The sequence below is a fragment of the Pan paniscus genome, chromosome 2 (assembly GCF_029289425.2).
Source record: "Pan paniscus chromosome 2, NHGRI_mPanPan1-v2.0_pri, whole genome shotgun sequence".
In the NCBI taxonomy this organism is placed as follows: domain Eukaryota; kingdom Metazoa; phylum Chordata; class Mammalia; order Primates; family Hominidae; genus Pan; species Pan paniscus.
This window is the reverse complement of record NC_085926.1, coordinates 97,882,741-97,910,130: the sequence shown is the minus strand read 5'-3', so window position 1 is coordinate 97,910,130 and position 27,390 is coordinate 97,882,741. Positions and strand designations below refer to the sequence as shown.

Below are 27,390 nucleotides of genomic sequence, written 5' to 3'. Positions count from 1 at the left end.
TCCTAAACATCACCTAGCCCAGTACAAGGCATATGGTACTCAAGAGACTTAGAAATCCCTCAGTCTCTGAGTACCATATGCCTTGTACTGGGCTAGGGAGAAACTAGACACAGACACTGTCCCTATTCTCATGGAACCTGTAACCTAGCTAGAGGTAAGATCATTAATCAAGATAAATATTGATAAATAAAAATTAAATCTAACTGAAGCGTAATGGATTTGGAAGATAGAATTATCACTGCTTATAAAAACTCAATGTACTTCCTACTGAGCATATAAATCTATAGGGTAAATCTGCACCACAGAACGAGTCTATGCCCTCTGTTTTTATTTAATCACATAACAATCATTATGTTCAAATATTCAAACATGGGCTTGAAGATTATAAAGTCATGTGAAATCAGCTTCACCTTGGTTGTACCTGGGAGCTCCTGCCTGGCCTATTGAACATTTTCGTTATGACATATTTTAATTAAGTCATTAACAAATGGATGTGGCCGGGCGCGGTGGCTCACACCTGTAATCCCAGGACTTTGGGAGGCTGAGGCAGGCAGATCACAAGGTGAAGAGTTCAAGACCAGCTTGGCCAACATGGTGAAACCCCGTCTCTGCTAAAACTACAAAAATTAGCTGAGCATGGTGGCGTGTGCCTGTAATCCCCAGCTACTCAGGAAGCTGAGACAGGAGAATTGCTCGAACCAGGACCCTGGAGGCGAGGCTGCAGTGAACCGAGATCACGCCACTGCACTCCAGCCTGGGCTACAGAGTGACACTCCGTCTAAAAAAAAAGAAAAAAAAATGGATGCATATTCAGGTAACACCATCAAGGCAAAGAGGAGTGCTAAAAGTCTTCTCTGACACAAAATGTAAATATCCTGCTCAATCAACATTCTTTCTTATCCTTCTAATACTTTCAAGCAGTTGCTCCCACTTCACTTCTTTTTGGACCCACAGAGACCCTCAGCCCCTTACTTCTGTGCTATATAACAGCCCACTCTTATTTTTACTTCTTTTCCTATATAGCACAGGCTCCACGGATCATCACTTCAAACTTTCTCTTATTTATCTTCATCCCTTCTGTTCCCAAGAAGCACTTACCTGCATATATCCACCACATGGGATCAGTCAACACTAGGGTAAAATCACTGCTAGTGGAAAACCACACACTATTCTGGGGCAACTATACCTTCATGGTTGCTAGCATTAAGTGGCTTGATCTGGAAAGGTTTCCCTAAGAGTAAGAGCATTACGAACTTTCTCTGGTGCACTGTTACCCTAATTATTTTACCCTCTGTAGGCAGGCTAAACCCTCTTTGACAGTGGCAGAAGGCAGGGAGAGAAACTAAGGCTGCAAGCAACCTCAACGGCTGGTAAAACCCAGGCTAGCTCCTAAAATCCATCAAGAGAGCAATCTCTTCCATGCAGCAATGCCTGTGAGTAACATGTGAAATATGGATGAATACTTGCTTTATTTATCTCGGCCATGAACATTCCAGTGAGTATGTAGTTGTGACCATAAACAGCAGGCTAGAGCCATGTCTTAAGGCACCCTCAGAGTACTTCATCTATGACTTAAATCTTTCCCAATTTGTTCTTAGGGGCTGCAGCCAAATCCTAGCTCTCCCACTTAGGTTTCTAACTTTTGGTAAGTTATTTAAACTAACTGTATCTGAGGATAATACCTACCTCATAGAGTTAATGTGGACATTATATTTCTTACTGTAACAGGACCAGGCCTACAGTGCTATATGTGTTTGTTGCTGTTGTTGTTGTTATTATTAATTATAATCCTGTGTATAAAAGCCACCAAAGTTTCTCACAGTCATAAGAATGTTAAAACAATATTATCTCTTCCTCTTCTTTCTCCAAACATATTGTTGCTGGAGAAATGGTCGTGCTACTGAAAGAGCTATATCTGTCTAACCCTAATGACTGAATATATCCTTTCTCTAACAACAAAAGATAATACACAAAATATTCCAAAACCTAAATGACCTCATGCAGAACCTTTTATGTTGCCCATAGTAATTATGTTCCCAAGAGAACAATAAATATCCTTCCTGATGAGGACTGCCCATCATCTTCCACTCTCCCATCACATGCGACCTCATCTTCCCACTGTTAGCCCTGGTTTCTGCCCTAGCATTTCTGCATCTGTTTTCCCCACTCCTCACCTCCCACTTAGTGCCTCAACCACAATGAACCACCCTCACTTCCCTGAACTCACCACGCATCCCCTCACCTTCAGCCTTTCCAGCAAGCCAGTCCTTCCTGGAATACCTTCCTCTCCTCATTCATCTCGCTTCCTTGGGTAACTCACAGTACTCTTCAGGACTTTGTTTGTGTGGTGTGTCCTGCAGAAAAATTTCCTTGACATCTCTAACCCCCAATCACCAAGGCTAAATTTGGGGCCCCTATAATAGCCCTTGCCACTCTGCTATTAATAGATCAGAAGTTCCTGAAGGGCAGGAATCACAGCCTACTTGGTCCTCAGTGCTTCCCTAGTTTCTAGCTGTGTCTAATGTATACCCGGTTTGTGCTCTACAAATGTACAAACGAACTATGACATAAGAAAATAGGTTGGCAGACCTAAAGATGTTTGACATCTAGAAAGGGGGAAAGGCAAGATCGGTGTCATTATCTTTAAATATCTACAAATGTCTTGGAAGGAGAAGAATATTCTTAAAAAATTTTTTTTAGACTAAATCACTTATAAAAGAATATTCTAAGTAGCTTCAAAAAGAGGCACCAGGGCCAAAGGTATAGGTTCCCAGGAGCCTTTCCAGCTCCCCAAAATAATACGGCAAAGAATGTCCTAAAATGTAAAACATGGGATACTTTGACCAGTATTCGGCTGCACGTCACTGGATGGGTTCACAAATGGGCTGGCAAAATGAACTACATAATGCCTGTCTCCTTGCAAAGTTAAGATTCTGATGAATTAAATTATACTTCTGGGCTCCTGGGTATGCATATATAGCATAAGAGTCATTGTAGATACATAAAGGGATGATCAAAGGTTACATTTTAAGGTATATATATAAGCTTGCCACCCCATGGAGTATTGGGGTTAAAAAAATACTCAGAGGATTTCAAACAAAACAAAACAAAATAATCCAACCCACAAACCCAGCATTCCAACACAGGGGATAACACCCGCAAGAGGCAAGTCCGGATCCCCTCGGGCATTCTCCGCACCACCTCCCTCATCCTGGAAGAGGCAATTTAACTTTACAACTTTCAAGAAACTTCCCATTAGAAGTGGTTTCCAACTTTAGATTTATTGCATTTTCCAAGGTTACGTCATTTGGGCTGTGCATAATCCAGAGGGACTCAAGGGGCACACTGTAAACTGTGACAATAAATATTAACGAATATGTTCCTGATAAAACCTGCGATCTGCACACACGCATGCACACACCCACACAAAAAGGGACTTTTCACCTTATATGGTTACTTTTAAAAATAGACTCTTTTTACATTTCACTTTGTTGGTCTGCCAAACACACAGAGTACATTTACTTTAGAAACACCAATTAAAAATATTAACAACACAAAAATATATAACCAGAGTTTTAGAGCCAAGGGCACATAAATTAACAGTATTCAATTCAGACAGTAAGTAAACATAAAATCAATAACAGAAAATACTACTTCATCCAAAGGAAAGCAAGAACAATAGCCCTGAAAGTGAAAGTGTTCCTCCCCTCAATCCCAGTACCAGGACTCTGGACTCCCCTACTTCTCCCCTACCTTGAGATGTCAATCTAATGATTAGGAAGCAGGCAAAAAGACTGTAGGAGGGAGGGATAGAAGAAGATGCTAAAGAATGATTTGGGCAAGACCCACAGGAGGTGAGGAGGGAGATTATTTCACTTCATGCTGTAATCTTTTATATTCCTAATCAGAATGTTGCTTCTACTAGTGTTCAAAATCTTTGATTTTTCCCCTGTGGGTAGGGACAAACACCTGGGCTGCCTAATTGAGGAGCAGCTGTGGTAAAGAGGGCTGGGCTGGGAGTTACAGTGTTTGATCTGACATCCAGGTTCTGCCACTTAACTTTTTGGAGCCCTCGTTTTCCTCATCTGTAAAACGGGGATCCTAAAACCTACCTCATAGTGTTGTTGAGAGGAATAACAAAAACTAGGTGTGTAAAGGTGGCTACTCTAACTAGAAAAACACACAGAAACTGCCGTTTCCAAGATGTCAAACATCTTGGAGAGCAAAGAACTACTTCTCTCTGGTACTTGGCAGGTTGTGAGCTACCACTAATTTTTCAATGTTAAACTTAACCCAGGTCGGGATGGAGCCAATCGTTATAACATTGAGAGGCATAATGCTATACACACTTTAGACAATTTATAAATGAAGAAGGGAGGCAGGAAAGGAGGAAAGGTGAAAGGAACAGCTAGGCCTAACTCCCATCTTTTTTTCTGCAAGTGACAGATGTTAGCCATCTGAATGCATTGAATGCATCTCCTTTGTACAATGGGAGTGGTCTGAGTTTTAGTCCTACTACACTGAGTGGGCTGGGGGGCTCAGTCAAGAACCATGCTCATAATCTTACTGTTGGGTAATTCTTAAAAAATTACATTAGTACAATCCCTTCCTTTAATTGTTTTCTATACAATTATCCCATGTCCTCTGGGAGCTAATGTGATAATCCAGTGGAGACTCATTATTGCTCTATTTATTGGAGTCTGTTAGAAAATAAGCGTCTTTATTACAACTAATTTTGTTCCATCTCTAAAAGGCTATAGCATTTTGGTCTACAGATTACTAAATTCAATTTATCAGACTGCAAAAGAAATTATACACGTGGAAAACTAAGGCTCAGAAAATTGATACAACCCATGTAATGAATTAGAGCTACACACAAATTAAATGACTTAATTCCTCTTCTTTTTAATATTTATATAGAAAATAAAATATTTAAAGTTTGAGGAACATGGCCAGGCCCGGTGGCTCACGCCTGTAATCCCAGCACTTTGGGAGTCTGAGTCAGGCAGATCGCAAGAGGACAGGAGTTCAAGACCAGCCTGGCCAGCATGGCGAAACCCTGCCTCTGCTAAAAATACAAAAATTAGCTGGGCACAGTGCTGCACATCTGTAATCCCAACTACTCAGGAGGCTGAGGCATGAGAATCACTTGTAACCTGGGAGTTGGAGGTTGCAGTGAGCCGAAGTTGTGCCACTATGCTCTAACCTGGGCAAGAGAGTGAGACTCTGCCTCAAAAAATAAAATAAAATAAAGTTTGGGAAAAATGGAAACTACTTGAACATTTACACAATGAATTTTTTTAAATTACCATCATATCCTGATGTGCTTTCAAATTCTGTTACATTTATAACCTATTTCAATAATTTATCGGATTAAAAAAATGAAGGAACAAATAGTTACCAAGGCATGATAATTTGCTGTTTTTACACACAAGAATCCAGTGGTATAGAGCTCATTATTTCCATTTTAGAGATAAGAAAACTTGCTTAGAGACAACTAATAGCTTCCCACTGCCTAAGTGTAAAGCCAAAATTCTTTAAGATGCCAAACTAGTACAGCTATCTCCAGTTCATTTTGACATCTCCTCCGGTCCCTTCTCTGCCTCTTCCACTACATCACCAGCCTCTCCAAAACCTCAAGCTCTAGCCCCATGATCCACGCTGCTGTTCCCTGAAGGAGCCCTGCTGGCTCATGCCTCTATGCCTCACACTGCCTGCTCTGCCCCCAGCTCTCTTCTTCTCCTGCAAGAGTACCAAGATTCAAACCAAGCTTCACTGGAAGTGTATTCTGAAATGTTGTCTAATTCTACTAACCGTAGACCCATGTGACCATTTCCCCGTGGAATTCCTCCTACACTTCTGTGGCACATACATGTTATAATTCTTGTTGGCTCTCAAATGTCTCCTTTCTTTGCATGGTCCTTGAAAGGTGGGCCTGAGTGCTATGTAAGCACTTTCCTGCTGGGCTCAGTCACACACTGCCCACTGTAGCAGCTTTTTCATGGCTGGCATTAACAGGCCCTAGTTCTCTCTCTTCATGGCTCTGCTCAAGCCGTGGCAGTTAAAAATAGACCCTGAGTGGCTGGTTATTTTCCCTTTCTGTTACTGTTCTCTTAAATTCAAACTAAACCTCCATGTTACCTTCAAATAATAATAATAATAATAATAATAATAATAATAATAATGCATGCAGGGCTTAATACCTAGGTGATGGGTTGATAGGTGCAGCAAACCACCACGGCACAGATTTACCTATGTAACAAACCTGCACATCCTGCACATGTATCCTGGAAATTAAAATTAAATTAATTCAAATTGAAAAAAAAAAGAAGTGACATTTCTGAGCCCATTGAGCCTTTATATAAACATATGAATATCCAGCCCTAATAACTAAAAAGAGGCTATCTTGGAAAATGCTTTGTGATGTGCTGTTTCATATCACTGAATGAAACCTGTGTTTTCATTAAACAGGTTCCAAACACAGGTTTTGTTGAATCTAAAAAATGACATTTCAGCTGTTATTAGGCCTATATTAAGAACATACAAATATCCAGGCCTAAGAACTAAAAACAAGCTATGTGTGAAAAAGCTTTGTGATGTGCTGCTTTATATCACTGAATGGAACCTGTGTTTTCATTAAACAAGTTCCAAACAAACACACACACCAAAAAAAAAAAAAAAAAAAAAAAAAGAGAAAGAAAAGAGAAAAGGAGAAGTGCCAAGTAACTACTGATTAGCTTAATTTCCAGTCTGACGGCTGAACTACTCTGCAGAGGTTCATAGGAGGCCCCAGAGGGTGAAAATTCCAACTGTTTACAGTATTAAAGAAGTGATTAAGAGCATTGTTTTGTTCCTTAAAAGATGTCTGATGATATTACCACACAGAAACCTAATGAGGATCTTTCATGTCTCTCTCTCTCTCTATATATACACATATATGTGTAGATACATAATTTTGTGTTAGCATTTCAAAAATATCACAACTATTTGTGAAAAAAACAACATTCTGGCTTCAAGTCTTGGTTGGGTTGGCTTTCTTCAACTAAATACTTTCTGTTAGTGCTTAGAATATGTGGAAATCAGAATTCTTAAGAATAGCTGCTATGCATACAATGCATGTGGTTCATTCGCTGCTGTTACTACTTTCCATGCTTTATCACCGGCTTGGCCCTTTCACTGCCAAATCAGATCACCCTGATGAATGTTTTGTCACTCCTCTACTTCATACAGTATTTTTTTTGCTGTATACCAAATAAAAAATAAATGTACAAACATAAACACAAGTATTTTTATTCTTACAGTATGTTAAGCAGGGTTAAGAGGAGGTAGAAAATAGCACCAAGATTTCTAGCCTGGGCAGCTGGGAAAAAGACAGCATTATTAAATCCAGCTAGAGCCCTGGACAGAAATAGGTAGGAAGACCTCTTTAAGAAGAGGTTCCTGGATTTGGAAATTAGGAAGCCATTGGTGAGGGCAGAAGCTGGACTGTAAGTCGGGGGTGGGAAATTAGGAGATGAGTACAATGAATTCAGGCAATGTGAAGATGGAAGAGAAATTGGCAGAGTGGGGAGCAGGGAAAGGGAGATTTTATTAGAAAGTGGGACCACTGGGCATGTTATAAAGTTGTGGAAAAAGAACCAATAGTGAGAAAGAAACTACAGCTACAGAAGGGAAGGGGGTATTTGATGGGCAAGATTTAAGAGGCGATGCTTATGATCCAAAGCTTACGTGGAGGTGGCTGGGTGCGGGGGCTCACGCCTTTAATCCCAGCACTTTGGAAGGCCGAGGCAGGTGGATCATCTGAGGTCAGGAATTCGAGACCAGCCTGGCCAACGTGGTGAAACCCCATCTATAATCTCATTATTAGCCGAGTGTGGTAGTGGGTGCCTGTAATCCCAGCTACTAGGGAGGCTGAGACACAAGAATCACTTGAACCTAGGAGGCGTAGTTTGCAGTGAGCCAAGATCATGCCAGGGCACTCCAGCCTAGGTGACAGAGCAAAAGTCCATCTCACAAAAACAAACAAAGCTTAGATGGAGGGGACAGAATCGGAAACCAAGAGCAATACTTCCAAAGACAGGAAAAGGAGAACGTGTAAAGATGTGATGAGGTGTTGGGGGCAGAGGAAGGAAAGCAACAAAGAAGAAAGGTGAGGAAGGTGAAGGTGCTTGTGAAGGGTGAGAGTGGTTAAGGAATAAGTGGAAGAAAGGGCATGAAAAGAGTGTTAAAGCTTTGGAATCATGGCTTAGCAATGAGACAGAGGCAATAAGGAATGAATAAATCTATTATTGACAGGATCCATTTGAAGCTGGAAACTTAAAAACGTGTCAGTCAGTCAATGAACACTTACTGAATAACTCTGAAGTGGCAGGCACCTTACAACCTAGCCAAGGATTCCAAGGTCAAGTCCGGGAGTTAGGCAAGTAAATATGTCATAACAATGTGGTAAGCGCTATGTAAGAAGTCTACATAGGTTATATGGGAGAACAGAGAAGATGCGTTTAATTCAAGGGTGGGATGGGATGTAGTTTCCTGGAGGGGGAATTTCTGAAGCCTATCTGTAATCTGTGAAAATGGAGAACAGGCCATTCAAAATTCCATCTTATTTCCTTCCAGGATACACTAATGTGGAAGGAAGGTACGTGACCATACTCTATGTAAAATCAAGCAATTAAATACATTGGCACTGAAGGATCTTCATCATCAATGCTCCAGGATGTTATTTCATTATCCTCAAAGAGTTTGATAGGCAAGACTAACGGAGCTCCAGGAAAATATGATTAATTTTTTTTCACAGTCTTTCACAAGTAAAAAAGTGTCTGGCTTTGGCTGTATATCTTGTTAGAGTTCTCAAGCATTGCTGGGAACTGTTCTGAGGAACTGGCTTCCTGATTCAACTTGGGCCACTAAATTCCGGTTTAATAATTACTTCTATTATCCCCCAGAGCCAAGCATAAAGCAAATATTTTCTTAAATGCCTTCGCTAAAAAAATCAATTATCTAGCCTTTGTTTTCATCTTTTAAAAATGTTGTAGGTATCTTTCCATGAGAAACAAATATTCCATAGGTCTCTGTTTATACTCCTTGTCATTTACAACTCTGAAAATCAAAGTCTTTACTAAGTTTTGCTAATAGCTCTGTTCCAACCTCTGTGTGAGCATGCCACTTTATTACTACAGAGAAGACTTGAGTTCTGACCTGCAGTTTCTTAATAGAAAAAACAGCACCCCATTGCTAGAATGATACAGCCATAGAATTGAAACGGGCCTTGAAACCACTTGTGTAATCACTTAGGTGATGAAGGACAAATTACCCAGCACTTGATCTAATTTTCTGTTTTAAGTGAGAGAAGATACCCTTTCATTTACCATTATATAATGGAATCTTCGTAAGAGGCAAAACAGATGAGAGGAGAATGGCAGGATTTTTCTATTCAAAGTGATTTTGCCTTTGCTAACATTTATTGTGGGCTTATTTTATGCCAGACGTGGTGCTTAGCACTTCAATTATTTCATTTTACCCTAACAATAATCCTAACAGTCTGTTGTGACTTTTTTTTTTTTTTTTTTTTTTGAGACAGAGTCTTGCTCTGTGGCTCAGGCTGGAGTGCAGTGGTGTGATCTCGGCTCACTGCAATCTCTGCCTCCCGGGTTCAAGCGATTCTCCTGCCTCAGCCTCCCGAGTAGCTGGGATTACAGGTGGGCACCACCATGCTTGGCTAATTTTTGTATTTTTAGTAGAGACGGGGTTTCACCATGTTGGTCAGGCTGGTCTCGAACTCCTGACCTTAAGTAATCCACCTGCCTCCACCTCCCAAAGTGCTGGGATTACAGGTGTGAGCCACTGTGCCCAGCCCAGTTATTCTTATTTTATAATGAGGAAATTGAGGCTTAGAGAAACTGAGAGTCAAACAGAGGTTGAGTTCTTTTTCTGGTTTTGCCATTAACTGATGAGTGACTGTCATCAAGTTTCCTAATGTCCCTTGTTTGTGTTAAACTGGGAGCCATTATGATACCTATCTCACAGTGTGGCTGGATTATTATGTGAGATACTGGCCCAAAGTGTGTCTAGCATGAATATTGTATTCCCTCTTGGCAGCAGGATGGGGTATCAGAGAGAACCTGGGCTGTGGAATTAGATGACCTGGGCTCAAAGCCCAGCTCTACTATTTCTTAGCTATGTGATGTTGGGCATGGACTTCAGCTTCCTGATCTTCAAGTTTGTCACCTGTGAAATATGAAGACCAATATTTGTACCTCACAGTTACTGAAGTGTTAAGTGAGATGAGCCCTCATACAGCTTGCTTAGCCTAAGGCTGCTACAAACTGAGATGCCACCACCTTCTCCTCCTTGAGGGTCACATGTACAACAAGGTAACTCTCTTAAGGGTGCAACAAAAATAAGGAATGCAACTTCTAAGAAGACTGCAGGGGAGCTTTAAGAGACTTACAATGTGGGAAGAGAGGCACTGGTCAACTACAGAGCAGGTCAGTGTGGGAGGTATGCCTTGGTGCCTTCTGCCTCCAGCATGGGCAGACTATTTCTGGATCAAGGAAGACAGGATTCCCCATGAAAGGGCACAACTGAATAAGCTAGCTAATTGCCTATGTGGACTGTTTGGGCAGTTCTCTGTCAGTATAGACTGAGTTTCTAGGAAAGGCCATCACTGTGGTTTCATTATCTATGAAAAGCATATTCCAGTAGAAATGACAAGTAATCAGTGTTTCAAACATATTTATAGCATCTTCCTATTAGCAAGACAATAGGAACAGCCCTCACAAAGTCATCTTAGAGTCATCTTAGAAAAGACTGGTTGGATTTTATTGAATTCTTTAAAAATGCAAGGATTTAGGACCCCATTCAAAGGTAAAATGGTCCAACGTGGCATGAAATAGAGACAGATCAACTGCCACCTTCCTAGGACATAATAATTATACAACTCCAGTCCAGACAAAGTGACATAAAGGCATCTGTACCTCAAACTGCACCCTCAGAACCTCTGCACTACTTCACTTCCTTAGAATTTCATTGGTTATCTGATCTCTCAGTCTAAGAAATTCTACTTCCTTAGAATTTCATTGGTTTGCCCTATGTCTAGAAGCAAAAACTAGACATAGGGTAGAAGGTAGAAGCAGGTCAGAGGAACAAAGAAACGATTGGTTATAGCTTAACCAATAACTTAACCAATATAAATAAATGATTGTTGACAACACAGAGGAAGTAGAAAATGAAATACAAAAAGATAATATTATTTAATACTTCATATGCTTTTTATATACATAGCATTGACCTTTAAGTATGCAGCTAAGTATGAATTACTTTAAAATATATTTTTATCAAGATGACAATTTTTTAAAAAGTTCTGGCACTTGATAGAGAAAAGGAACAGTCATGAGAAAATCCACCTTCAGAGACCACTCAGTTCAGTGACAAAAACCAAATCAATGAGAGGCTATTCTGGGTTATTTCCAAAACTATCTACAATCCATTGCCCATTTTGGGGTATACCTCTATAGCATTCTTTTTTTCATTATGCAGAAAAACAATCCAACATATAAAGATTGAAATTATCCTTAACTAATTCAAATAAAATCTGTAAGACAAGTTTTCTTGTGTTTCTTCTTAGGAATATTCATGAGCAATTTAATAATAACTATTTCTGTTTTTTCCCTTCTTCACTCAAAACTAGTAAACTATAGATATTATTTAAAAATATAGGGTAGAAAGAGGAAATTCATGCTTCTTGAACAGTGCTCTCTTTCTGTGTGTATGTGTTTAAAAGCCGTGTATCTATGCCTATAAGAACCAAAGCACAGTGTTTTCTAGCACCAGAAGTTTAATAAACTGAGAATGTAAATGATCCATTCCTTGTGGCTTCTATTCCACAATGACTAAGCCAACCATGAATGAACTCCACACAGATCCTGAATTCTTTACACTGGTTCTCAGAGTTGGAATTTTTGGGGCTGGGGTAGGATCAGCCAGAAAATTATTCTGTTTCCTCAACTTGAACAGACATAATGACTGGCAGAAGAACAGCTGAGGAAAATGTTTGAATTGTATAGCGATAATTTGCTCATTATGAAAATACCTTAGATGTCTAGCTTAAGCCAAAATAATCCAATTGAAACTGCCCTAATTTGATTTAGGAGACAAATTTTGTGATCAGAGACTATATCAGATCTCAAATAGAAATTGACCCTTATTCCCCTTATTAAGTCAACGAAAAAAAAAAAAACACATCTATAGGAGACTGTGGTCTGTGCGACTCTTATAACCTCTGGTGATGCCTGTGCCAAATCTATATATTCTCTTTAACAGCTTCAGAGTTGGCCCTAGGTCACATGTGCAGTTACATATGGTCCACTGGAATAAACAGTAATTTTTAAAATAAATTTCAACTAAGGGTGTGGGGTCAGGTATTCTTGCAGATTGACTTACTTATAGGTTCTCTCACTATTACTTCAGAACCTCATCTAAGGCAAGGGTCAGCAAAATATGGCTGTTTTGTAAATAAAGCTTTACTGGAACATAGCCACAGCCATTCACATGTATATCATTCCATAGCTGGTTTCTGGAAAGACAGAGTTTGAGTAGTTGTGGCAGAAACTGCAAAACCTAAAATATTTACTGTTTGGCTCCTTACTGAAAGAGTTTGCTGACCCATGATCTAAGGGTACCTATTGGGTCAATTAGTCACTGGATGTCATTAGGGAAGAGACATAAGGTGGCCAAGCCCAACATAGTGGGGACTGTGTATATGTGGTGGGGGAGGTGGTCAGGCAGCAATGGTGGTACAAAAACACTTGCTTCATCACTATTTCTCATCTTTCTTAGTCTACTATCTCACAGAGTTGTAAATACATGAGCTCTACTAGGTCAAGTCCATGTGATTTTTACCAGGGAGACTGGACTAAAACAAAATCTCATCATTTGATGACTTTCAAGACAACCTCATTCATTCAATCATTCATTCATTCGACAGAGTACATACTATGTGCAAGGTATCAGTGAGCAAACAGACTACGTCCTGTGCCCACAGGACTAAGGGTTCAGTGGGGGAGGTTGAAATTCTTTAGATAATAATATAGATGTAAGTAAAATAGCTACTGTAATTACTGGTAGAAGAAGGAGGTCTTAGTGCTACTAGAGTGTATAATGTGGTTATGAAGTCAGGGAGGACTTCTCCAGGAAGTATCAGCTGAGGGCTGAAGGCTAAGTGGGAGTTAGCTGGGTGAACAGCTGAGGGAAGAGGCCCAAGCAGTGAGCACAGCACAGGCAAAGGCCTATGAGTGAGAGAGAAAATAGTTAAGTGTAAGTGACTTAACTCAAGGCCAGCACGTTAGGTGCAGAAAGACTGACAAAGGGAGGGGCATGAGGTGAAACTGTGGGCCAAACCAAGCAGGGCTTGGATCCCTCTTAACAAGTTTTGAGTTATTCCAAGGGCAGAGTCAAACCCAATAATCCCTGGGTGACAGCCTTCCCCTCCCTCCAGCTACTACTGTCTCCGTGATCAGTTTTTCTCTCTTTCTTTCTTTCTCTCTTTCTTTTTACTCTCCTTTTAATCCTGGGCCAAATACATAGCTCTGTTTTGAATATTTACCTAAGTCTCCAGCACCATATTCAATGAGCACAAAGCAAAAGGAAAACATAACAAAGAATTTAACACACAGCTTTTTCTGAATATATGAAACGTGTAAAGAGAATCATGTGGGCTGCCTCCATTCCTCTTTCTGTCTGGGGAGGCGAATATTGGAAATGGTGAGTGGGGATATTCATACAGCCATGGGCCGCTTCCTGCTGGGAATAGCACATTTTAAAACTTCAAGTATACTATCGGATGAATGAAATTTTGTAGCTGAAAAGGAAGGAAAATCACCAGGGGAGACTAGTGAAAACGGAAGATAATATAAAGAAGTGAAAAAATCTCAGGAATAGGACATGTGCATCATGGCCCTGCCACTTATTAACTTTGTGGCTTTGGGCAACTTACTTAACTTTTCTAAGTTCTGATTTCCCTACCCATAGAAATGAGAATAATCAGGCATCCATCACAGAATTGTTAGGATTAAATGAGATGCTGTAAAAATTTCTAACATTTAGTAAGAGCTCTGGTATAACTATCATCCTTTTCCAGTAATATAGTCTATTTCCGATACATAGCATGGACACAGAGAAACCAGGGCAAGTGGCAAGAGAAAATATAGATAAGGAAGTAAATGAGAAAAAAGTCTTATCTACAGTTATAGTAGGTGGCTCCTTGTGCTTTATAAACTTTACCTACTTTTGTTCTCTAACCTAATGGTTCCAAGTGACTCAGTGACACCTTAAAATGACCTTATCCCCAATCCTCCTTAGCAGGTAGCCAAAAATATATATAAAGTCGAAGGTAGAAGCATACCTTTGATTATGAAAGTAAAGGTTATTCTGGGAAATAATTAATGATATCCAAGAATATGTATAAAGCAGCAACAGAACAACTCAGCCTGATACCGCCCTAACACACACACAGCTGATTAAGAATGTCCTTGGTAATAATTGTGATTGATTTTAAGGAAAATATGAACAAATCAAAGAATTATTTCTATATGTAAGTCTCATTCTGATTCTCAGAACTTAGAAGACCAAAAAGTAAAAATTCTACTTTAGAGACATAATGGCTAAAAGAACCACTACAAATGTTTCACTGTGCAACTCTAATCACCTTTTAAGTATTGTTGTACCTTTCTGATTAGGAAATTATAACATAAGCACCATGCACTTCTTTGTCTTTCTTAGGAAAATATTAAGTACTTTGAAATACAGCCATGTTAGTGCCCTGAGAAGGATTCCAAGGTTGCTATAGAATTGTCTGTTTTTCCTTCTTTCAACTGATAAAACGTACTGAGAGTAAAATTGCCTGTTGAAAGGCGGGACTATACGTGGAAGCACAGACAGTTATGCATTCCTGACTTCCTCAAGTAAAGAACTACTATACAACTGACTTTTTAGACAGCACTGAAGAACAAAAATCCTAAGTATATTTAAATATTTAACCAAGAAGCCAGTTGCCAACTATGGAGGGTTTTATTTAAATTTAGCTTATTAAAAACAAACAAACTGAATCATACAAATATGTCAAAATAAAAATTGAGGAAACCAGCCTAAAGTTTTTTTGTAGGCCCAGCCTCTGCATTTTTAGAACCAGGAGGTTACAAGGCAAGTTTTTCTTTAGTTATAGTCTTAACAATAAATCACTCGGGCTACTTGCTCACAGATTTTTGGGAACTTTATCCTGCTTTCACATTTATGAAATATTCCTCCCAACTTTTTTTGGAATTTACTCACCAAAATTTATGTCAGGTGGCATTCAACTAACAGCTGTGTGCTAGGAAATAAAATGGCTAAAGGATTCTGGATATATCTTGAAAGAATTGGCCACATTTTTAAGACCACACAGTTACGCAAAAAGACCCCTCATAGTATGGATGTGTGCTGGTTACAGTGTGCAGTTTACAATGAGGGTGTCCAGTCTCTAAGTCCTGCTGAGAGGGAGTGGGGCAAATCAATCTCCAGATCCTTCCAACCCTGATGATGTCTTATGATTCTGAGGCTCTCTTCCTTTCCTTCCTTCCTTTTCCTCTTTTTTCCTTTCCTTCCCTTCCACTTCCCTTTCCCTTCCTCTCCCTTTCTCTCTCCTTTCTCCTCCTCTTCTTCTTCTTTCCCTTCCCTTCCCCTCTTTCTCCCTCCTTCTCCTCCTTCCTCTCTCTCTCCCTTCCCCTCCCCTCTCTTTCTCTCTCCCTCCTTTCTTCTCCTTCTCCTTCTTCTCCTTCTTCTCCCCCTCCCCCTCCCTTCCCCTCCCCCTTCTCAGGCTGAAGTGCAGTGATGATACAATCATGGCTCACTGTAGCCTCCAATTCTTGGACTTAGGTGATCCTGATCCTTCTGCCTCAGCCTCACGAGTAGATGGGACTACAGGTGTGCATCACCCTACCGAGCTAATTTTTTTTCTTTCTTATTTTTACTTAATTTTAAAAAAATTTTTTAATTTTTAAATTTTTTTGGAGAGACAGTCTCACTGTGTTGCTAAGGCTGATCTCAAACTCCGGGGCTCAAGTGATCGGGTGTGAGACACCATGCCTGGCCTGAGACTCTCTTTTCTAAACAAACTTTGGTTCTTCTCTCCATGTCCTATACCATGCAATGTTTTAGTTTTTGGTATACTGTTTGGTAACCATGTTTCTAATGCACTACTGTTAACTACTTATTTTTTGGACATAAGACAGCATTAAAATGATGACATACTCACTCTATAAATCAGAAACAGAATGTTATAGCTTTAGAATAAAAAATATTTATTATCTTACCACCACCATTGTCTACACAGCTCTGCTTTTAATTTTGTTTGAAATATGCTCTCCAGGTCTGATTCTCATATTTTTTATTCAAGTCTATATGATGAGGTAATCTGTAAATATAATAACAGCTTCCTCCATGAAGGGAAAAAATGTGCAAATAAATGTCCTATTGTTAAAGATGAATTATTTGGACAAATATTCTAAATTCTTATTTCATTTTCAAATTCTCAACTTTCAGGGCCTAGAAAGGTAGTATAGTGGTCTACCCCAGCAGTATACATGCCTTCTATTTTTCTTTTTACCTTATTAAAAGTATTCAAAACAATTTTATATTTTTATTTGGTAAGGGAAAAAGAATTTAGAGGGGAGGTAGAATAATGATTATGAGTTGTGATTAAATCCTGCAGCCACTGTAATCATGACTTTAAAACAACAAACAGATATTTTTCTCAGCCGAAGACAGTTCTCATGGACTCCTGCCAGTTTTGTGAAGTCCAGACAAAGTCAAGGTTCCTTCTTAGCTCTGGGTCCCTTCTGGATCCATAGGGAAAAGGCCACTAAGGTGAAGGGGGTGGGGCAGGAAGGACTGGAGAGTGGTTAACTAAATATCCAATAATAGGAGAATGGTTACATAAATAATGGCACCTCCATACAATGAAATACTATGTAGCTATCAAATATCATGGTATGGAAGATTTATGACAATAGGTAATGTTCCCTAAACAATATGCATAGTATAACAGATACAAAGATAAGAAAGTCTATGGGAAACTATACAAAAGGTCAAGGGTATAAATCTCTGCGTGGTTGAATTAAAGGTAAATTTTAAAAATTCTTTGTGCCTGCTTCCCCATTTTTCAGTGCTGAATATATTATTACTTTTTTTTTTTTTTTTTTTTTGAGACAGAGTCTTGCTCTGTCGCCCAGGCTGGAGTGCAGTGGCACAATCTCAGCTCATTGCAACCTCTACCTCCCAGCTGCAAGTGATTCTCCCTGCCTCAGCCTCCCGAGTATCTGGGATTACAGGTGCCTGCCACCACGCCCCACTAATTTTTGTATTTTTTTAGTAGAGACGGGGTTTTGCCATGTTGGCCAGGCTGGTCTTGAACTCCAGACCTCAGGTGATCCGCCCACCTCTGTTAGCACCTGTGCAACAAATGACTGTATCCTTGATGGAGACAGTGCCTATTGGCAATTTGGTACTTTGTAGTATAGAGCCAGCAAATCACTACTTTAAATACTGCAGCCAACATACTGGAAGAAGCAGTCCCTATTAAAGGCTAAAAATAAGAATACTCTGGATTCAGGCCTCCAGATGTAGCCACCACCACGTTAAACTACAATCATCTCTCAAATACCTGCAAGTAATTATGATGTGCATGGTAACTTGTACTGAAGAGAGTGGGTTAGATGCATAAAATCTTAACACTAAAAAAAATGGCATCATTTACTTTTTTCAGATTAACAGTCTGTAAGACCAAATGCCTTCAGCCCATTCTTTAGCTGCAGCTACATCAACAGGGCAGTTCTGATACAGACATGAAATCATTTGTGTCAGAAAACACTACCAAAAGGTTCAATAATAAGAAAGCAGTCTTTTGTTTAGCAGCCACACAGAAAAGACCTTTGGATACTGCTTACACACCCTTTCTAGGATGAAAACTCCTTTTCCGTAACAAAAAATTTCCAAATTCTCCATTGATAGTTGCAGCTTTTTCTATTCATTGACTGAGTGAAGACATAGTTATAAAAGCCTATAACAAATTCAGAAAACTTTAAAGCAGCTTATAAGCTATCAATCACAATAGTATCCAGGGCTATTCTGAAGATGTAATAGACATACCCATTTTCTCACAATGCTTTTGCTATATGGATTGCAGGGCCCCTTTTGTCAACTCTGAAAGCTCCCAGGAGTTCTGGGCTTACAGGTTGAGAATGACTATCATAAAGCATATCTTATCTGATGAACCAAGACCATAATTTCAAGAACTTTATCTTTTCATTGGTTATTACTAGAAATACATCTACCAACTGTCTGTATGCACACACTCACAAAAGAGCTACTAGGCAGAGGATATGAAAACAGCTATGAAGGAGTTGCACGCTGTGGACACAAAAGCATGTGTGGCACTTCTAAGCCCAGGGGCTTCTCCCATTGGCTCTGTGACAAGAGGTTTAGCATAAGAGGTGGGAACGTGAGAGCCCTGACAGGGTTTCTCTTTTTAAAAAAATTGGGGTTAAAGTTGACTTCCTTTTCCTTATGAAGGCTTCCTGTGTCAACAGGCTGCCAGCCCCCAACCCCTAGCAAAAACAGTGGCTGCTCCTAAATGCCAAAATAATTGTCTGGGTTTTGCATGCTGAAATTGACTTGGCAGGCTCTCTACCTTGCAAGGAACACAAAGAGCTTAGTTTAGTCTGTGTGTAAATGCTTCATAATCATTGCTAAAACATCCAAAGCAACATGCTTAAGGGAGAGTAATGATTCTTTGTTTCCCTCCTTAATTGTAAGCTTCTGACATCCATTTATTTACTTACAGTTCCTAGCAGCAGCCACCCTCCTTAGTCAACACGCACTCTTGGCTGCCCTGGGTGCTTTCTAACAAAGGGCTATATGGAACCACACACAGTGGGTGGAACCCCCAAGCTCAATCTAACCCCATTACCACAGACCTCAGAGAGTCTGAGGTCCAGATCTACACAACAAGGCTGGGAAGCAGTCTGGGTAAGCCAACCTCACCTCATGAGGGAGTATGAGGAAAGCACTCCTTCGTAGCGATGAGTGGGACTTTGGAAAGGGTGGAGATGGCCCTTCTTAGAGGAAGACATGAGAAGAAACCTTTTATCAGTCTGAAGAACCCAGGACTTAACCCGAACTCATAGGGTCTAGTCACAGCCACATGACCACCAAAAAGCATCAGGGAGAGCACAGCAGGGTGACTGCTTGTTCTGTGTATTTTCCTTGATGCTTTTTGATGATTCTTAATGATTTTTGACTTAAGCAGAGTCTAAAAGCTGTTATAAGCTCCTGCTTTATAACAACTCCCTCCCTACTGCCTAGAATGAGCCGAATAATGAACAGTAGTGAAGAAGCTTGAATTTAATTCACTCTGTGCCTTCATCGCAGATTTGACCAAACCTAGGCTTTTTCCCTTTCTCCCTGGTGATCTATGTTTTTTTCTCTTCTCACCACTTTGTGATGCAGGTCTTTGGTGAAAGATACTGGCTACTTCAATTTTATTGATATAGTCAGTGCTGCACCATAATTGCTGAGATGTCTCTCCCAACTTTACACAGATAATTCTTCCTAAAGAGAAGGAATTCAGGCATTAGAAAGTAGGCTTGCAAAGACTGGGTGGGCTCTGAAGCCAGTTTGAATTCCTGTTCTGCCACTTGCCAGTTCTGTGGCTTGGGGCAGATTAACTTAACCTCTTTAGGTTTCGGTTACTTTAACCCATAAAGTGCAGATGAATCAGAGTATTTACCTTACAGGATTGTTTTCAGTGCCTAACGATTTAGTGTGCACAAAGTGCTTTAGCATTGTGCCTGCAGACAGTAAATTTTGTGTTGCTGTTGTGTTAGAGGATTAAAAAAGTCTTGCTTGGTGGAGAGACAGACGTGACAGCCTGGGTGAGTATCCCCCTCTGAATCAGCAGCCTTTGTCATCTTTTTTGGAACAGCTGTAGCCAGCTTGGACCAAGAAGTCATTTCATGTTACGTCCCTCCAAACTGGCAGGATCATAGTTCCCTATCACCTCTCTACTAAACAACAAGCACTGGTTCTTGGCCAAATCCCAATTTCTTCAGCTTGCCAATCTCCATCTCAGTTAGGCACAAAATAACACACACTCTTAAAATACTTGTTTAGCACTGACTAGAAGAACTCCCTCCCTTTGGTGAGGTAGGGCCTGAGTAATGTACTCTCCTCATGATGCTAAAAATCCACTAGTTATTTTCTTATCTCATTTGATGTTCTAAGAGGGAAGGCATGTCTGCTGAACCAAGAGATAAAGTTGTATCATTATGACATCTCCATTAGGATAAGCTATGAGTTCCTATCATGTTCTAGGTACCAGGCACAGCATCTTGTATGTGCCATCTCTAATCCTCCCAATAACCCTATAAAACACTGAGCCCTGAAGAAATGAAGTAGTTTGACCCAATTTGGACAGCAGAAGTTGCGAGGGAAGTAAGATTATAACTCGGCTGGGCTGACTCCAGAGCCTACGCTCTTTCCCCTGCTGTCTACCATGCTGTTTATTACTGCTTTGCTTATATTTGGATTATAGAAAATAGACTGAAGCTCCAAGACACCAAAGATGTAATTTTTTTTTTTTTTTTTTTTGAGACGGAGTCTCATTCTGTTGCCCAGGCTGGAGTGCAGTGGCGTGATCTCCGATCACTGCAACCTCCACCTCCCAGGTTCAAGCGATTCTCCTGCCTCAGCCTCCCGAGTAGCTGGGACTACAGGCGCATGCCACCAGGCCCGGCTAATTTTTGTAATTTTAGTAGAGATGGGGTTTCACCATATTGGTCAGGCTGGTCTCAAACTCCTGACCTCAGATGATCCACCCGCCTTGGCCTCTCAAAGTTTTGGGATTACAGTCATGAGCCACCATACCCGGCAAGATTTAACATTTAACCAAAGTAGATGGAATATGAAAAATAAAAGCCCGGAGTTATTAATCCAAATGTGTAATGTTATTGAAGGTTTTATCTTATGAAGCTTATTCTGAAAAAGTGTCAGGGCTGACACATTTTGGAAATGTCTTCAAACCTCCTTTGAAGGCCACACACAAAAGCCAGTCCCATTATTTTACTGTCATAATTGGTTCTTTTGACCAAAATAGGCATGAGCTGACCACTAGATTCACTAGATTTGTTTTTAAGGAACCTGTTCTTGTTATCAGAAATTAAGTTCGCCTTTAAAGAAACAGGCTTTGCCCCAGCTGAGGGATATTTCAAAGCAGATGACTCCAAAAGTGGAGGTCCAAAGTTGTTCTAAGCAGTGGTAATGTTAAAATGAGGTCACAGCAGCTCTTTGCCCCTTGAGATAATTCTCTCTTGGCTCCTGGGACATAGTTTACTCTCCTGTTTCTCTGTCTATGCCTGATACCCAAGCTTGGTGCCTTCCTTCTTCTTTTCTCCCCTTTCCCCCATGGCACTCTCTTTTTTTCTTTTAAGAAAATCACCTCTTGTTTTTCGGTTTTTTTTTTGAGACAGAGTCGCACTCTGTCGCCGAGGATGGAGTGCAGTGGCACTGTGTCGGCTCACTGCAACCTCTGTCTCCTGGGTCCAAGCAATTCTCCTGCCTCAGCCTCCAGAGTAGCTGGGATTACAGGCATCCATCACCATGCCCGGCTAGTTGTTATATTTTTAGTAGAGACGGGGTTTCACCATGTTGGCCAGGCTGGTCTTGAACTCCTGACCTCAGGTGATCCGCCCGCCTTGGTTTCCCAAAGGGCTGGGATTACAGGCCTGAGCCACCGCGACCGGCAAGGAAACCACTTGTTAAAATGTTTATGTATCCAATACTATGTGCCTAGTGCTTTCTTTCAAATCTTTTATTATGAACATTTCCAAATATACAAAATGTAGAAAGAAGAATAAAACCCATGTTCTCTTTACCCATCTTCAGAGATCCTCAATATTTTGCCATACTTATTTCACCTCTATCCCCTGCCATTATTTTTTTCTGGAGTATTTAAAAGTAAATCCCAGGAGAACATGTCATTTCACATTTAAATACCTCATTATGCATCTGGAAAAATAAAAAGCACATTCTTCACATAAACACAATGCCATTAACACATCTAATAAGATTAACAGTAACTTCTTTTTTTTTTTTGAGATGGAGTCTCGGTCTCTCACCCAGGCTGGAGTGCAGTGGCGCGATCTCGGCTCACTACAAGCTCCACCTCCCAGGTTCACGCCATTCTCCTGCCTCAGGACTACAGGCGCCCACCACCATGCCCCGCTAATTTTTTTGTATTTTTAGTAGAGACGGAGTTTCACCGTGTTAGCCAGGATGGTCTAGATCTCCTGAAAACAGTAAATTCTTAATATCACCTAATTTATAGTTCACATTCAAATTTCCTTAGTCTTCTTTTCCCACCTCATGGATAATCAAACCAGCTGCTATCAAGGCAACATGCTATTGCATTGTTGATCAATTTCAAGGTTTTATCTCATTCATCCCCTTTTCTCTTCTGAAAAACACCTCACAAATATGAAAACAATGTAATAGATAAATCAATATATTTTTTCCAAATTTTTTAACTTATTACAAATTACAAATATTTTCCTACATTATTAAATACTCCTTGAAAACTTGACTTTTTCTGGCTGCTTCACTGGCCACAGAATATGTGCACTGATATTCTATGATCCATATAATTATTCCCTATTATTTGTTGGATACATGGTTGTTTCATCTCCCTTATTATAAACAGCCCTGTGATGCATAGCCACAGTTGACCTTTCTGCCCTCACCTTTCACCATTGAACACCTCCTGTGCTTCAGCATAGGCACAATTTGATATTCCCCACATACTGTGTTTTTCATCCACCTTCTACCTATACATATGGCCTGGGAACCCTTTTTCATTCTCCAAGATAAAGCTTATCTCTGAGATGGCTTTACTAAGGCCCTTTGGCAGAATTAGTCATTCTTTCTCAAATCCTTCCAAAACACTTTGTGCATTGAACATTATTTACAGTATTTCCTAGTATTTTGTATTTACTCGTGAACCTGTATTTCTACTATTAATATAAGCTGTGAGCTTTATAACACTTCAGTTTTTTCATCAGTAGATTGAAGAGAATAATATCAACTCCGTGTGTCTAAAAAAAAAAGACGTAAGGAATAGGAAGAATGAATCGTATTATTTGGCAAAAACAGAAGCTTTAGAAAAGTTAGTTTCCCTCTCTTCCCCTAAAAAGAGAAAGTGCAAATGTTTCAGACTAAACTTATATGCTTCAGAGGCAAGAAGTTATTAAACTTTCTGCCAGTTATAGGAAGATAAATGGAGTATACTTGAGATGCTGGGAAAGGGGAGCCAAATGGCTTAGAAGTCGGGGGTTGCCCAAGGCACTTTAAGAGTTGCAACATCTTCTCTACAACAACCCATCTCTATTCTAGTCACAGTTCCTTAAATGAAAGAAAGGGAAGACCTCATGTTGGAATGTAAAGATGGAAACTCTTGACCTCCTCTGAATCACCTGTTTACCTCAAGGTCCTTATTAGGCTGGGTTGGCCTAGGCAAGAGGAGGCCAAAAGGCACTCAGGGTGATCTATTGTTACCTAAAAGGTGAGGAAGATGGTTCACAAAAATAAAAATTTGTAGGAAACTTCGGGTTCTCTGAAAGGTGCATTTTTATCTTTTAGGATTCACATCTTCCTAGAGCTGGAGGAAACAGGGGTTGGCCTATGAACAAGAAGTGATACAATGGAAAGAGCAACAGAGATGTAGGCAAGAGACCTGACTTCTGGTGTTGGCTCAGGGCATGACCATAGGCACATCAGTTAACCTTGCTGGGATTTGGTTACAGTGTAAGGGGATTGGACAAAACTGGCTCCAAGGTCCAAACAGACAAAAATTCAAAGAAAATAGAAAGGTTAAGTGACTGGCTCATTATCACTGTATTTCTAAGAAAAACCAGAGCATGAAGTTGGAAGAAATATGGAAAGTGATGTAGTTTGAAAACTGTTAAAAGAATCATATGATTTTCAAGAGCTCTGATCTAGGGTTGGAAGTGTGGCATTTAAAAATGCATTTAAACCTAACTTGGACTACATAAAAATAATTTCCTTTTTCTGCTGTATTCCACAAAGATCTGGAAAACATTCTCAGCCCTGTTTCAACCTTAAATGAGAAAAGAATCTTTAAAGAGTCACTGATTTGTAATGGAAAACTTGGATAAATCACTATTTATACTTGAAGATTTTTATATTTCTTTTTGTCCTTTCTTCACAACACACAGCTAAGAAAAGCCATGATGTAAGTCTGCCCTACTGGACCTCATCAGCGGTTGTTTATTCTGTATCTACAGCCCAGCAGCTTGTCTGACTGCAGCACGTAGAAAACAAGAAACCAAAGAACACTTCCAAACTAAAAAGAGAGTAAATGTCAATTAATTTAGCATGAGCATAGAGAAAAAAAAGTCAGAATACCTAGCTTTTTATCTCTAGTCCACTGTTTGTAAACTAAAGTTATTGAAGATTCCTGAATCTTGCAGACGAGGAATCTGCAAACTGGGGAAATAATACCCTGTCTCCTGATGTATCAAGAAACACGCATGTGAAAGGTATCATTACAAGCATTCACCTGATAAGCTAAACTGGAAGAAGTTTTCATTAAACACCTACTATCAAATTTTTGGATCCATACTTAAAATTCCAACTGGAACCACTATCAGAAAAGCTGCTAAGATCTTCCCTGAGTATATACCTTCACCAATTCACTGCTTTAGTTGTGTTTAATATCTGGGAAATTATACCCAATTCCATGCATATCTTTAAGAAAGACCCTGCGCTGAAGGGGCACATTCAAAATGTGTTCGTGAGTTGTGGGTGGAGGAGACTGAAACTAGATGGTGTAAGAAATGAAAAAAGAAACTGAGTGTTTCATTTGGAATAAAGAAGAATAGAGTCCTTTCGGTTAAAGGACTACACTGTGGCAAGAAGAGTAGCTTGGCTTGCTTTAGTTCTGGAGGCAGAACCAGGATACACGAACTAAAGTTCCTGGGAGCTGGATTTCAGCTCACAACAAGGAAGCACTTTTGGACACTCACAGGCATATAACAAGTGAGCAGGTGATGATGGAAAATACTAAGTGCCTGATACTATGGGTGATGGATGAGAGACTACTGCACCACCTTCTGAAGCTCTTATTTGATTTTCTCTCTGTGGCTTTGACTTTCTCTTAGGACTTAGAATCCTTGGGAATATGAACCTGAATCATACATCCCCACTTTCCAATCCCTTGTCTAAAGACTTGTCTATGCCCTACAAGGAAAAATATCACTAAGAAAATGTTTCAATGATTTTTACTGAAAATGGGAGAAAAAAGATAATGGAGGTCAATTACTAAATTAGGTTATCTTGTTTTCAATTGTCTTTTTTTAGCCATCAGATAGCTTTACTGCAGCTGGCTGAGTTTAGTGTCTTCAAATGTGGGTGAGTAGGGCAATAAAAGGAAACTTTTTTTTTTTGAAAGACCACATAAAATACCCAACAGGATTTTTTCCCCTAATCTGGCCATGTGAGCACAACCTGGCTGTTCTGCAACTGAGCGCTATTAACATCTATTTATAGCCACTATTTTCATAGATGAATCACATTTACCATAAGTCAGTTAATATTAAAGGGGCCAACCAGCTCTGCTGAGAACCCCATAATCTTAATACATCTCTTTCCATTCTTTCAGGGAACTAAATCTTAGCTTAAAGGTTCTGTGTAAAGATAGGGGGAAATGCAAGTGCAAATGTAAAGATAGCAGACAGTCTGCCCTCTAAACTCAGCAAAGTATGGGGTGTTAAATATATTCAAATTTAAAGCCTTGGATCACTCCCAGCTTTGTTCCTTGGCCATGAGTGTCATACAGTTAGCACAGACTCACTCCGTGTTATGCAGTCTTCTTGCCATCAAAACAAACAATTTATGTCTAAAATTTCCCACTACACCAAGTTTAAATGACACTGCCTTAATAAAATGTTACATGCTTAAAAACAGAACTAATGATGGTTAATGGTGCTGTCAAATTAAAAAAAAATAGTGTAGTGCATACTCAGTTCATTTCATGCATGTGAGGGTGTCTGTGAGAGGGCTGGGGGTGAGGGATAGCAGATCAGGGTATTTATGATCGAAAGTTTACAAAATTCAGTGAAATTAAATGGAGATTTCCAGTAAGTTACATGGATCTAACATTTCTTCCCCACCCAGCACGAGTGTGCACGCACACGCGTGCACACACACACACACACACTTCCTGAGCCTTTTGCAGGCACCAGTGCTGCCCTGAAATTGATATTATTTGTCTTTGCTATCTCTTATGAGAGTCTCCACCTTAATTCACCTTTACCAACTCCCTTCCTACAGGTTTTCTGTTTTTTTCATTTACTTCAGGCTAAAATTCTTTAAGATAAATAAGATAAATGAACTGAAGCAGTTAAAACAGTGCCTGGCATGTGGTAAGAGGTCTATACACAGCTACTTCAGTAGATTCTCAGTACCCTTTTTCTAATTTCTAGCCCTTGGTTCGCAAATGAATCATCTTTACCATGAGGCAGCTCCTATTCAGAGCCAACCAGCTCTGCTGAGGACTGCATGATTCAATCACTCAATAAATCCCTGCTGAGGTCCAACTCTGTAGGACATGGGGATACACACATGAACAACAGGGGCCTTGTGCTAACCAAATATGAATAATAAACCCATTAGCAAGTACCATTATCTCCATTTTACATTTAAAGGCTCACTGACGCCCAAGGCCACAGAGCTAACATGTTGGAGCTGTGATTTAAGACCAGTTCTATTTGATTCCACAATCTCATACTCTTTCTATTAAGACATGTCTCCTGCCACTTCAATATGACAGCAGTGGTTGAGAAAAGCACATGAAAATTTAAAAATACATAGTTTTTGCACATAAACAATATATGAAAACTGAACATCTTTATTGAATAGACTCAAAGGCTAGGGGTTTGTGAATTTATGTTACTCACATTTTTGTATAATTTTGGATACTCAGAATTCAACAAATTGGAGATTGGTCCACATATGAAAATAAGCTAGGCTGGGCATGGTGGCTCATACCTGTAATCCCAGCACTTTGGGAGGCTGAGGCGGGTGGATCACCTGTGGTCAGGAGTTCGAGACCAGCCTGGCCAACATGGTGAAACTCCATCTCTACTAAAAATACAAAAAAATTAGCCACATGATGGCAGGCACCTGTAATCCCAGCTACTTGGGAGGCTGAGGCAGGAAAATTGCTTGAACTCTGGAGGCAGAGGTTGCAGTGACTCAAGATCACGCCACTGCACTCCAGCCTGGGTA

At 40.0% G+C, this 27,390-nt stretch overlaps 1 protein-coding gene across 1 annotated transcript in view; it reads right to left on the bottom strand.

Moving 5' to 3' along the window:
• The window catches only part of CMSS1 (cms1 ribosomal small subunit homolog), a 360,423-nt gene that overhangs the window by 213,726 nt on the left and 119,307 nt on the right, over nucleotides 1–27,390 (bottom strand). The window lies entirely within an intron of this gene.